Here is an 11,541-nt window from a genome sequence, read left to right as displayed (position 1 = left end):
TGAGTCTTCCAGCTGAATTCTCTGTCCCTGTCCTTTCCCTTGGTCTCTGTTCCAGATGGAAGCTGCTGGTGCCATTCTCACCTTTAACCCCTCTTTTGAATGCAGACAGGTGTTCCCAGGTGTGTTAAGCAGGTGCTTCTCAATGTTCATGCAAAGCTTTTGTATCCTCATGGAGCCAAGGACAGCCTTGTAACACAGCAGGGTCTCATGGACCAAGGAGACAATTGTGACAGTTCAGAGCCTCACAGAAACAAGCCTCCATTGTGACACTGAGGGGAATTTTGGAATCAAGGAGACCATTGTGACACAGCCAGGCCACATGGAACCAATTGTGACAATGCAGATCCAAGGAGACCATGGTGACACTATGGGGCCCCTTGGATCCAAAGGGCCATTGGGACACTCAAGAACTTCATGGAACCCAGGGTCCAGTGTGACATAGTGACGCCACCTTGGAACAAGAGAACCATTGCTGACAGCACAGAAACTCATGGAACCAAGGGACCATGGGGAAACAGCAGGGCCACATGGAACCAAGGAGACCTGTGACATTTAGGAACCCTATGGAACTGAGGGTCCATTATGGCACTGCAGAAACAAGGACACCATTGTGACACTATGGAAGCTCATGGAACCAAGCAGCCATTGTGACACTCCAAGGCGTCACTGAACCAGGGAGACCATTGTGACAATCCAGAACCTCATGGCACTAAGGGTTAATTGTAACACAGCAGGGTCCCATGGAATCAATTGTCCGTTGAGACAGTGCAGATCCCTTGAGACCATGGTGACATTTTAGAAGCTCATGGAGCCAAGTGTCCATTGTTACAGTCTAGAACCAAGGAAAGCATTGTGACAGTACAGAACCTCATTGGACCAAGATTCCATTGTTATGCAGTGGGGCTTCATGGAACCAAGGAGCTGCTGTGACACAGCAGGGCTGCATGGAACCAATGGTCCATAGTGATACTGCAGATCCAGGCAGACCATGGCCATACCACGGAACCTCATGGAACCAAGGCTCCAGTGTGACACAGCAGAACCTCTTGGAATCAAGGCAATCATGGTACATTATGGAACCTCATGGAATCACAGATCCAAAGGAAAACTGAGGAGCCTCACTGGAACAAAGGACATCATTGATGGGACAAAAGCTCTTTGAAACTCTTGGGCATTGTGACACTGCAGAGCCTCATGGAACCAGGGGCACCACTGTGACACTGAGGAACCCCATGGAACCAAGCAGCCATTTTCACACTGCAGAACCATGGAGACCATTGTTGACAGTACAAAACCTCATGGAACTGAGGGGCCATTGTTATACTGCAAGGCCTCATGGAACCAAGGGGCCATTGGGACACTGGGGCTCCATGGAACCAAATATTCATTGTGACCCAGCGAGGCTGCTTGTAACCAATTGTCCATTGCAATGCTGCAGATCCAAGAGACACTATGGCAGTTCATCAACCAAGGGGAAGTTGTGACACACCAAGGGTCCATGGAACCAAGGAGAGCATTGTGGCAGTGCAGAACCAAGGAATCATTTTGACATTATGGACCCCAATAAAACCAAGGGGCTATTGTGGAACTGTACAAGGGACATAATGGAGTCAAGGACAGCACTGATACTGAAATGTGCTGGATAGAAACTTTTGAAACAGTTTTGAGTATTCTTTATTACAGCATGGTGGTCACTCTGGTAATCCTTCATCCATTTGTGTGTACTGGGCATCAAGTAAACAGTGATTTATCACACATGCTGATTACGTCCTCATTAGCTATCCCCACTTCCTTTGACTTTATTTGACATAGTGGCACCCATTATCACAAATCCTTATGTGTTTTATTGGGGTCTGTCTTCAACATCTGGTAAAGGTGGCTGTTCCTCGATCCCTGCTTTTGAATGATGGAAATTTCCTTGTTTTGAATAATTTCTGCTTTATCAGCAGTCTTTCAGAGCTGAGCTGGCATCCTGCTTGCACTTTGAATGACTTGTGTTTGCCTGAGTGACATCTCTGATCTGTTTCTCCAAGGCTGTGCTCTTCTGTTCTACTATCCTTGATAAAAGTAAATGTTCTCTTCTCCTGTCCTCGTTACAGTGCTCACCCCACATGAGACATGCCAGCAATCCCCTCCAAACCATGGGCTTGGGGTGGGCAAGTGTTCCTGAGGGAACACGGATGGGACAGCTGGGCTGGACCAATCTGAGGGATGTTCCGTTTTGTGTCTCATGATAATCAGCAATAAACTGAGAGACGTGGGGGGAGCAAAGGGAATAGGGGATTGATTTATTTTTTATTATATTTTTCTTTCAGAACACCACCTATACTTCTGCCCTTGGGTAGTTAAACATTTTCCATTGATAGGAGATTTCCTGTGGATTTCTTTGCTTCTGTTTATGGTATTGCTTATTGTAGTTAGTTTTTTTTGTGGGGGTTTTATATTGTGGGTAGGTTTTGCTTTGTTTTTTATTTTTGGTCAGGTTTGTTTTTTTCCCTGTTTACTTTCTTCTGATGCATAAGTTTTTTCTCCCTTTTCATGTTGTTTGGTTTGCACCCGATAGCAAAGCAAATCTACCCAACTCAGTCATCTTGCCCAATTATGTTTTGCAGTCATCATCAACTAGACAGTTTCGTCACAGACTGCCTGCAACTTGGGAGCATCCACAAAGGAATTGAAAGTGCATTTCATGCCATTATAGAGTTAATAGAAATGTTCCACACTGGTGGTCAAGGGTTGGTCACTGAGGGATGTCACCAGTGAGTGGCTGCCAATGGGACTCTGTGTCTTGGATGACATTTGACCCTCATTCTTCAACCAAATTTCCACTCACGCCATGCTCCACTCCTGCAGCCCAGCTCTGTCCAGTCTGGCTCTGAGGAGAGCACAGCAGATCATGTCCCAGGCCTGGCTAAAGTCTGGGCACACAACATTCCCTTCGTTTCCCTCCCACAGGGGTTCTGCCATTCCTTGCCTTGTGCTGCCAGTGCCTGGAATGGCTGCAGGAGGATTTGCCACATGCCCTTCCCTGCTGAGCCTGACCAGGCTGTGACTCTCCCAGTGCCCCTCCCTGCCCTGTTTGCACACTGGTTCCATGTCTGCCCTTCCCAAGTGCCCAGGACCTCTGGGATGCCTCTGGCCTTTCCAAAGGGTTTGATAGAGGTCTCACAGTGACACTGCCCAGCCTTCTCAACATCCCTGACACAAAAGGCCTTTTCCACATCCCTCAGTTCCCAGGTCAGTGCCCAGAACAGAACACAGCCCTGTCCAGGTGCTCAGGGTGCTTCAGAAGGGAGGCAGCTCTGATTTCTCCCCACAAACCCCCACCCCAATGGTCTCTCTGTGCAGTCCATGGCTCTCCTGAGCATTTTTTCCTGGAGTCTCCTTACCCAGGATGTTTCTCTCTATTGAATCCTACCCACAGCCCAGCAGTGAATTCAGGTGGTTTCCCAGAGTTCAGTGGCCTCAAGGCACCGTTTGTGCCACCAGAACTGTGCCAGCCCCGAGTACTGATGATGGTGTTTGTGCTCACTCGGGTTCATCTCCACACACACGATGCACTGCTGAAATCTCCTCAGTACAGAGCAAACTCAGACTGCTCACTGGTCACTTGGTGTCCCTCCATGCAGGGACAAACAACCTCCTGCAGGTGGGGCAGAGGCCAGTGCTGGGTGTGGTGGTTGCAGGGACTGGTGTGGGACAATTGCCCTGGGGCACCTTCCCAGGCTGTGGCCAGAACAAAGACACAGCCCAGGCCCTGCTCTGCTGCTCCCTCAGGTCCATGCCAGGAGCTCTGGCTGTGCCAGGACACTGCTGTGTGCCCCCCTGCACACTGCCCCTCTGCCCCAGGCACTGGGCTTTGCTTTGCATTCCTGGAGCACATTGCTGACAGCAGCTCTGGAGGAGAGCAAAGCCTTCCTGCCCTGCCCTCAGGAGATGCCCTTTGCTGATGGAGCTGCTGTGCTGGAGCCCAGCTGTGTCCTAGCAGTGCCCATGGCCTGTCCCTGCCTGTGCTCACAGCACGGACACGCAGCAGGACAGTGACCAAGCTGCCAGAGCACTGCGGCCTTACAGCCACAGAAGGGCTGGCAAGGAGAGGGTGGAGTTGGGAAGAGCAGATGTGGGAAGAGCCAGGGCCATTGTCATTGGCTGTGCTGCTGTGCTGGGAGACTCTTCCCTCCACCTCTGCCCACAGGCACTGCCCTGCAGAGACAGAAAAGGGCTGAGGAAGGGTCCGGGACACACAGGAGAGGCCAAGCATTTGTTTTTATTTAAATGCATAGGGAAGACACCCCTTGAACATATTTGTGTTTCAAAGGGAAGATATTAATGTGGAAATGAAAGGAGTAGTGTTACAGTATTTCCTAAAATCCAGAGCAACATTAGAAAAAGTTACTGAAATAAAAATGGACAAATAAGGGGGAGAAAAGCCTTAGATTTTAAGGAGTTAGACTCTAAAGGCTCTGGTGCAGAAAAGAAAACATAGAGTCATCAATTTTCTTAGGCCACCTTTGAGCTCCTGGTTCTTCAGGCTGTAGATGAGGGGGTTCAGGGCTGGAGGCACCACCGAGTACAGAACTGACAGGGTCAGATCCAGGGATGAGGAGGAGATGGAGGAGGGCTTCAGGTAGGAAAATACTGCACTGCTGATAAACAGGGAGACCACAGCCAGGTGAGGGAGGCAGGTGGAAAATGCTTTGTGCTGTCCCTGCTCAGAGGGGATCCTCAGCACAGCCCTGAAGATCTGCACATAGGAGAAAACAATGAACACAAAACAACCAAGTGCTAAGGAAGTAGTAAAAGCAGAAGCCCCAAATTTCCTGAGGTAGGAGTGTGAGCAGGAGAGCTTGAGGATGTGTGGGATTTCACAGAAGAACTGGCCCAGGGCATTGCCCTGGCACAGGGGCAGGGAAAATGTATTGGCTGTGTGCAGCAGAGCATTGAGAAAGCCACTGGCCCAGGCAGCTGCTGCCATGTGGGCACAAGCTCTGCTGCCCAGGAGGGTCCCGTAGTGCAGGGGTTTGCAGATGGACACGTAGCGGTCGTAGCACATGACTGTCAGGAGGGAAAACTCTGTTGTAGCACAGAGAATAAAAAAAAATACTTGAGCAGCACATCCTGCATAGGAGATGGTCCTGGTGTCCCAGAGGGAATTGTGCATGGCTTGGGGACAGTGGTGCAGATGCAGCCCAGGTCAGTGAGGGCCAGGTTGAGCAGGAAGAAGAGCATGGGGGTGTGCAGGTGGTGGCCGCAGGCCTACAGGCGCTGATGATGAGGCCGTTGCCCAGGAGGGCAGCCAGGGAGATGCCCAGGAAGAGGCAGAAGTGCAGGAGCTGCAGCTGCCGCTTTTCTGCAAATGACAGCAGGAGGAAGTGGCTGATGGGCTGCTGTTGGACATTTCTTCACTATGGCCATGGTGGGCTGATGAAAGAAGACATTGACAAGCTGGAAAATATTTCCTTGAGTAAGTGCTGTGCAATTAAATTAGGAATCCTCCAAAAACTACTTTTCTTCCTGTGGGGGAAATTCACAAAATTTTTTATTTGAGTTCAGGTTTTGGCTGCTGAGTCACTGCCTCATCTTCAGCATTGCTCTCAGCCTGAACACTAGGGAGCCCAGTGGGAAAAGAGGGCTCCCTGTTCCTCAGTGCAGTGAGACGTGTTGGTCCCACACTGCTCCCCATTGTTCATTACGCATCCCATTATTTCAGGGTGATCACAATTACTAAGTGCTGGAAAAATAAATTGACTCTTTGAAGGCTACAGTTAAAAAGTCAAATTCAATCTCCATAAACCCTTCTCTCTTTCTTTGTGCAGATAGACATTGAGGGATATCCAGGCAAAATCTGGCTCTCTGCTGCCTGGAGTTGTGCCTATTGGGAGCTATTTCTTTATCCAAGCCTTTTCCTTGCCCATGCTCTCAGTGCCCAGCTCAGCCCTGGGGCCTCAGCTCTGCCGCGCTCACCCCTCCCAGCACAGGGCACTGCCCAGGGGCATCTCCATGCCAGCAGGGCCTTAAGGGCAGCTCAGACAAACTGAGATGCTGCAAGCCAAGGTGCTGCTGCTGCTGTCTCTATGCAGAAGAGGGTGAGGAGGCACTTTGTGAGGGAGATGTGAGGCAGATCTGCTGATGCCCAGTGGGAAAGTGCAGGAGTCTCATGACACAGTGCAGGAGTCTCAGTGACACAGACACCTGACAGCCGCTTTCCCTTCCTTTGAGGAGAAAGCTGAGAGCAGCCCTGGCCATGCAGCACCATCTCCACAGTAGGAGGAATCTGCCCTGATGGGGTGGCTCCTTCCCCCTCCAACTTCTCCCCACAGAATATGGAGAGCTGCCAGTCAGGCTGAGAGTTGCCCCTGGCAGGTGGCACATGCCCTGGGCTGGCCAAGAGCCGATGTCTTACTTCTACTCCTTGAAATCGGGAGAGTCCTCCTGATACATCCCCCAGGTTGTGGGCTGTGCTGGCTCCAGGAGATCCCTTCAGGAGCACAGGGGTCATTGCCCTGCACCCACACACTCACCATGTCAAGGGCTGTGAAGATGTTTCCCCAAGTGAAGTCTCAGCTCAATGTCTTTCCAGTCCTGATTGCCTCTAGCCTGTCTGTGCCTGGCTTCTGTCCCCTCAGTGCCTGCAGGCAGTGCCCTCAGCCCTGCTGGGCTGGGAGAAGAGCTGCTCATCAGCAGAAATGTCTTTTGAAGCTTTCCTTATTTGCCAGGAGCAGCCTCTGTGCCTGGAGCCCAGCCCAGCTCGGCAGAACAGACAGAGCACAAGGGCTTTAATGACTCTCTCAGGGCTTTGGTGCTGTTTACATCAGACTCAGTCCCTGAGAGAGTGTTCAAAAAACTTCTTCCTTACAACTCAAAGTAAGATTCAAACTCCAAAATTTCTTTTATTTTATTGAGTCCCACTGAGATAGTGTCTCCAGGTTCCAGTTAGAGCTGAACACTGGTGGCAGTGATAACAGGTAGGGACAAACAAGGGAAAGGTGTCTCTGATACTGAGCAAACCTGGATGTGTTTCAGGAATGCAAAGGACCAAAGCCCGAGCCCCAGCCCCTGGCAAGTCAGATACTGTCCCTCCCTCTTTGCTCAGGGCTCTTCCTGGGACGCTAGGCTCTGGCGATGTGCAATGCCAAGGGCAGGACCATGGGGCGGCCCCTGCCAGGCTGCTGAGCAGGGACAAGGAGGCAATGAGGCCCCAGCACAGCAAGGTTCACTTGTCCCCTGCTGGCCTCAGGCCCAGGGCCAGCAGCCATGGCCCAAGTGCTACAGCAGTTGGCTCTGGCAGGGCCTTTCAGCTGCTGCCCATCCCTGTGCCCTGTGCAGCCCAGGCTGTCCTACGGTGTCCATGCCCTGCGCCTCTGTCCCTGCAGGCTGTCGTCATCCCCCGGCTGCCCCACCTCGCTGGCCCTTCCTTTGCTGACAGTTCTGCCTGCCTCTGTCTGGCCACACAGAGCCTTGGGATGCTCCAGTCTCATTCTGGGGGAGGTGTTGCACCACAGCCCTGCCCTGGGTCTGAAATCCCTTTTACTTTCTTACCATTTTGGGCCTCCTCAACTGCACTTGACATTAATTTTCTTTCTCCGGCTGTTCTTTACTATGTCAAAAACACCCACCATCTCTGAAACCACCTTTCAGTCCTTCCCATGCTTCTCAGTCTCCGCCTTTGTTCTCAGTCTCCACTCCACTGAGTGTGGAGTTCATTTGTCCCCGTATTGTGGTCATGTGCTTGAGGCCTCCAAACCCCACCTTGGGAGATCTGTGGGCTCTCTCCAGGCTATTGAAAAATTGAAAGATTGTGCTCATAGTCTAAGAACGTCACCAGATGACAGGGCAGTCAGGCCTGTGTGTCCTGGCTACATTTGTCTTGTGCAATCTTTGGATAGATGTAATTTTGAAAGTAGAATTCCGATTTTGGCTATTGACACCTAGGTGAGAAGGGCAGTTCTTTTCCACTGGGTGGAAAACACTGAGCCCCAGTGTTATGTGCTAGATGAGAGACAGCCTTCAGGAGGCCAAAGCCAACCTGAGCTGCCTGTCCTTTCCCTAGGAAGGCAAGCACATAGCCCCAGTGCTCCAGGGGCTGATGAGAGGCAGCCCTCGACACACCAGGATCAGCCAGACCTGTATGGTGGCCCCAGGAAGGCCCAGCCAGCCAGATCTGTTCCATGGCCCCTTGGTTCTATGCGGCTCCTCAGTGTCACAATGTTCTCATTGCTTCTGAAGTGTCACAATGGCACTTTGGTTCCATGAGGCCGTGAAGGGTCAGAGTGGCCTTTTGGTTCCATGAGGCCCTGAAGTGTCATTATGGTGCTCATGATTCCATGAAGTCCTCTCAGTGTCTCAATAGTCCCTTGGATCCATGGGGTCCCCAAAGTGTCACCATGGTCTCCACAGGAAGGAGTGTTGCAGGGGTGGATGACGGGCAGTACACATGAGGCCAAGTACAGTCAGATTAGATGGTAGTGGCAGGTTTTGTCTGGGAGCTATCTTTGGATACACAGCATTTTGGAGGTGAAATATCAATTTCAGACATGGATGCCTGGAGGAAAAGGAGGGTTCTTGTCCATAGGAAGGAAAGCATGGAACACTGTTGTTTCAGGGGCAGATGAAAGGCAGGCCAATCAGAGGCCACGGCCAGCCCAGCCCCTCTGTTCTGGAAGCTTCTGTGTGAAAGAAATCCTTTCTATTAGGAAAGGGAATTTATGTTTTCTATAGGAAAGGATATAGGGAATTTTGGAGATGGAATCCCACACTCAGCCATTTCTGCATTGATCGGGATGGTGGCTCTTTTCTGTAGGAAGGAAAGCACAGAGCTCAGGGGTTTCAAAGGAAGAAGAGGAGACAGGTGTCTACTGAAAAGCCAAGACAGCCAGGCCTGTTCATCCTGACAGCTTTGTCATGGAGAAGTTCTTGAATATACATTATTTTGTGAGCTGAGTCTCAATTTTGATCACGGACACTTTGATGAAAAGGATGGTTCTTCTCTGTAGGAAGGAAAGCTCTGAGTCCCCATGTTTCAAAAGCAGGTGAGAGGCAGCCCCCAGGAGGCCAAGTGCAGCCAGATCTATCTCTCCTGGCAGCTTTCACTTGGGAGCAATCCTGAGTTTTGGAGGTAGAATCCCAGTTTTGGCCATGGGTACCTGGTCAAGATGGATGGATTTTTCCTTAGGGAAAAAAAAGTGCAAAGTTCAAGTGTTTTGGCAAAAAATGAGAGGTGGGGACCATAGGGCAAGCCAGCCAGATGTCTATCCTGGCACCTTTCATCTGGGGCTACCCTTCAATAGAGGGATTTTTGCAGGTGGAATTTAATTTGGCCATGGCTGCCTGGCCAGGAAGGAGAGTTCTTTTCATTAGGAAGGAAAGAACAGAGCTCCAGTATTTCAAAGGCAGATGAGAGCCAGCTCTTAGAAAGCTACAGCCAGCCAGATCTGTCTCTCCTGGCAGATTTCATCTGGGAGCAATCTTTGAATATGAGGAAATTTGGAGGAGAAATCGGAATTTTGGCCATGGGCACCTTGATGAGAATGACAGTTCTTTTCCATAGGAAGAAAAGCACAGAGCCCCGGTGCTTCAGCAGCAGATGAGCAGCAGCCTCATCATGCCAAGGTCAGCCAGATCTGTCAAGTGGCCTCTGGGAGTTCCAGCCAGCCCGACCTGTTCCATGTTCCCTTGGTTCCATGGGACCCCACAGTGTCACAATGTTCTCCTTGGTTCTGAAGTGGCACAATGGCCCTGTGCTTACATGACACTTTGCAATGTCACAATGGGTTCTTGGTTCCACAAAGCCCTGAAGTGTCACCATGGCCCCTCGGCTCCATGCGGTCCTGCTGTGTCACAACAGCTCCTCTGTGACACTCTGGGCCCCACGGTGTCACCATGGCCCCTTGGTTCCATGAGGCTCCGCAGTTTCACCATGGTCGCTGTCAGAGGCTGGATGAGATCGATGTCCCAGACACCCTGGGATGCTCAGAGTGCCCGTGTGGGACCCGGGTTGGCTCAGGCCTTGGTATGTGGGGAACAGAGCCCTGCCCAAAGCCATGGTGCTCCCCAGCACTGATTGGCCGAGCTGTCTATCAATCACACAGCAGGCAGAACTCCCCCAGCTCTGATTGGTGGAGCTGTCAATCAATCACACACTACCAACTGGTGCCAACCCTGACTCTGATTGGACAAGCAGCTGGCAGTCTGTCCAAAGGGGCGGGCCCATGCTGGCCAGGGGTTAAACCCAGAGCAGGAGGTCAGCCCCTGGCCTGGATCCTGCCTTCTGCTGGGGATTTTCTGTGAGTAGTGCTGGAACTCGAGCAGCTGGTGCCTATATGTGTGTCTTTCTATAGATCTTCTGTTGTTCTTTATTTGTCCTCCATCTAGTCCTATTTATCTGGAAAATTTTGGGTAACTAATCATCTAAAGGGTTAAAGGTTTTTAGGTTGAATGGAGTTAATGCTATGGTAAGAGTTTTATGTTGAATTGGATGTTGTATTAAACCCTTTGCTCAAGTTCCTTGTTCATAATTTTCAAATTAGAGTTATATTTTTCCTATTTAAAATATTACTATTCTTTATTTCAAAAATCTAATTTTTAATTTTTATTTTAAAACTTCATATATAATTAGCAACCAAAAATTATTGACCATTCGTTCTAGGTTACACAGTTCCCTTCATTAATTAAATAAGATCTATTGGTTATTGATTTCTCCCTCTTTAAGATAATTCATAAGATTTGTAGTTTTTTTGTCATCTTTATTGTCATTATTTTGTTAGACAGGTCAATGTGGGCATTTCCTGTCTAGGGAGACATTTCTGGGATATATTTGGGGTAGTTTTGGATCTGGGGAAAGTATTTAGAAAGAAAGTTGAGGGACTGGAGGACGCCTGGGGGCATTGAGTGAGATCTAAGAGCAAACTTAGGGATCCTGAGGGAAGGTCTAGGCTTCGGAGTGGCACTTGGGTGTCCAGGGGGCACTTGGAGGTCAGGGAGGGGAATCTAGGCAGGCACTTGGGGGGCTCTAACAGGCTCTCTGGGGCGTGGGGGGGTGATGGGAGTTGTACGCTCAGGAATAACAGGGTTATAAATGTCGGCAGAGCATCATGGGAGCTGTAGGCGCAATTGCAATGCCTCTCGGTGAGGCGCAGGGCATGATGGGAGATGAAGTCTCAGCTAGAATGGCATTTTACCAGGACTGCGGAGCATTGATGGAAGCTGAAGTCCCGGAAGTGGTTCTTGCTGAGAGTTTGGGGTTCGGGAGGGCACCTGGGGGACACTTTTGCCTCTGAGCAGCGAGTTCGGATTCTCAGGAGGAAACCTATATGGTTCGGGAGCACTTGGGGGGAGTTTGGGGAGCTTTAAAAGGGCTATTTAGGCAGCAGGCACGGCAGGAATTTTAGGTGCATGACTGGGTTATGAGGTGCTCTGAGCTCACGGGGAATGGCAGGAGATTAATTCCCAGGAGTGGCTCCAGTGGGCATCTATGGGGTTGGGAGCTTTCAGGGGATCTGGGGATGCTTTTGGGGGTTCCCGAATGGGAGCAGAGGGGGCACT

General features: G+C 50.5%; 1 pseudogene; it reads right to left on the bottom strand.

The window, feature by feature from the left end:
- Nucleotides 1–4,447: 4,447 nt before the first annotated feature.
- LOC130265981 (olfactory receptor 14J1-like) lies at nt 4,448–9,918 on the bottom strand (annotated as a pseudogene).
- Between the last annotated feature and the right edge of the window lie 1,623 nt (nt 9,919–11,541).

Source organism: Oenanthe melanoleuca, unplaced genomic scaffold (assembly GCF_029582105.1).
Source record: "Oenanthe melanoleuca isolate GR-GAL-2019-014 unplaced genomic scaffold, OMel1.0 S001, whole genome shotgun sequence".
In the NCBI taxonomy this organism is placed as follows: domain Eukaryota; kingdom Metazoa; phylum Chordata; class Aves; order Passeriformes; family Muscicapidae; genus Oenanthe; species Oenanthe melanoleuca.
Note: the sequence above shows the minus strand (reverse complement) of the source record. Positions and strands in the feature narration are given on the sequence as shown.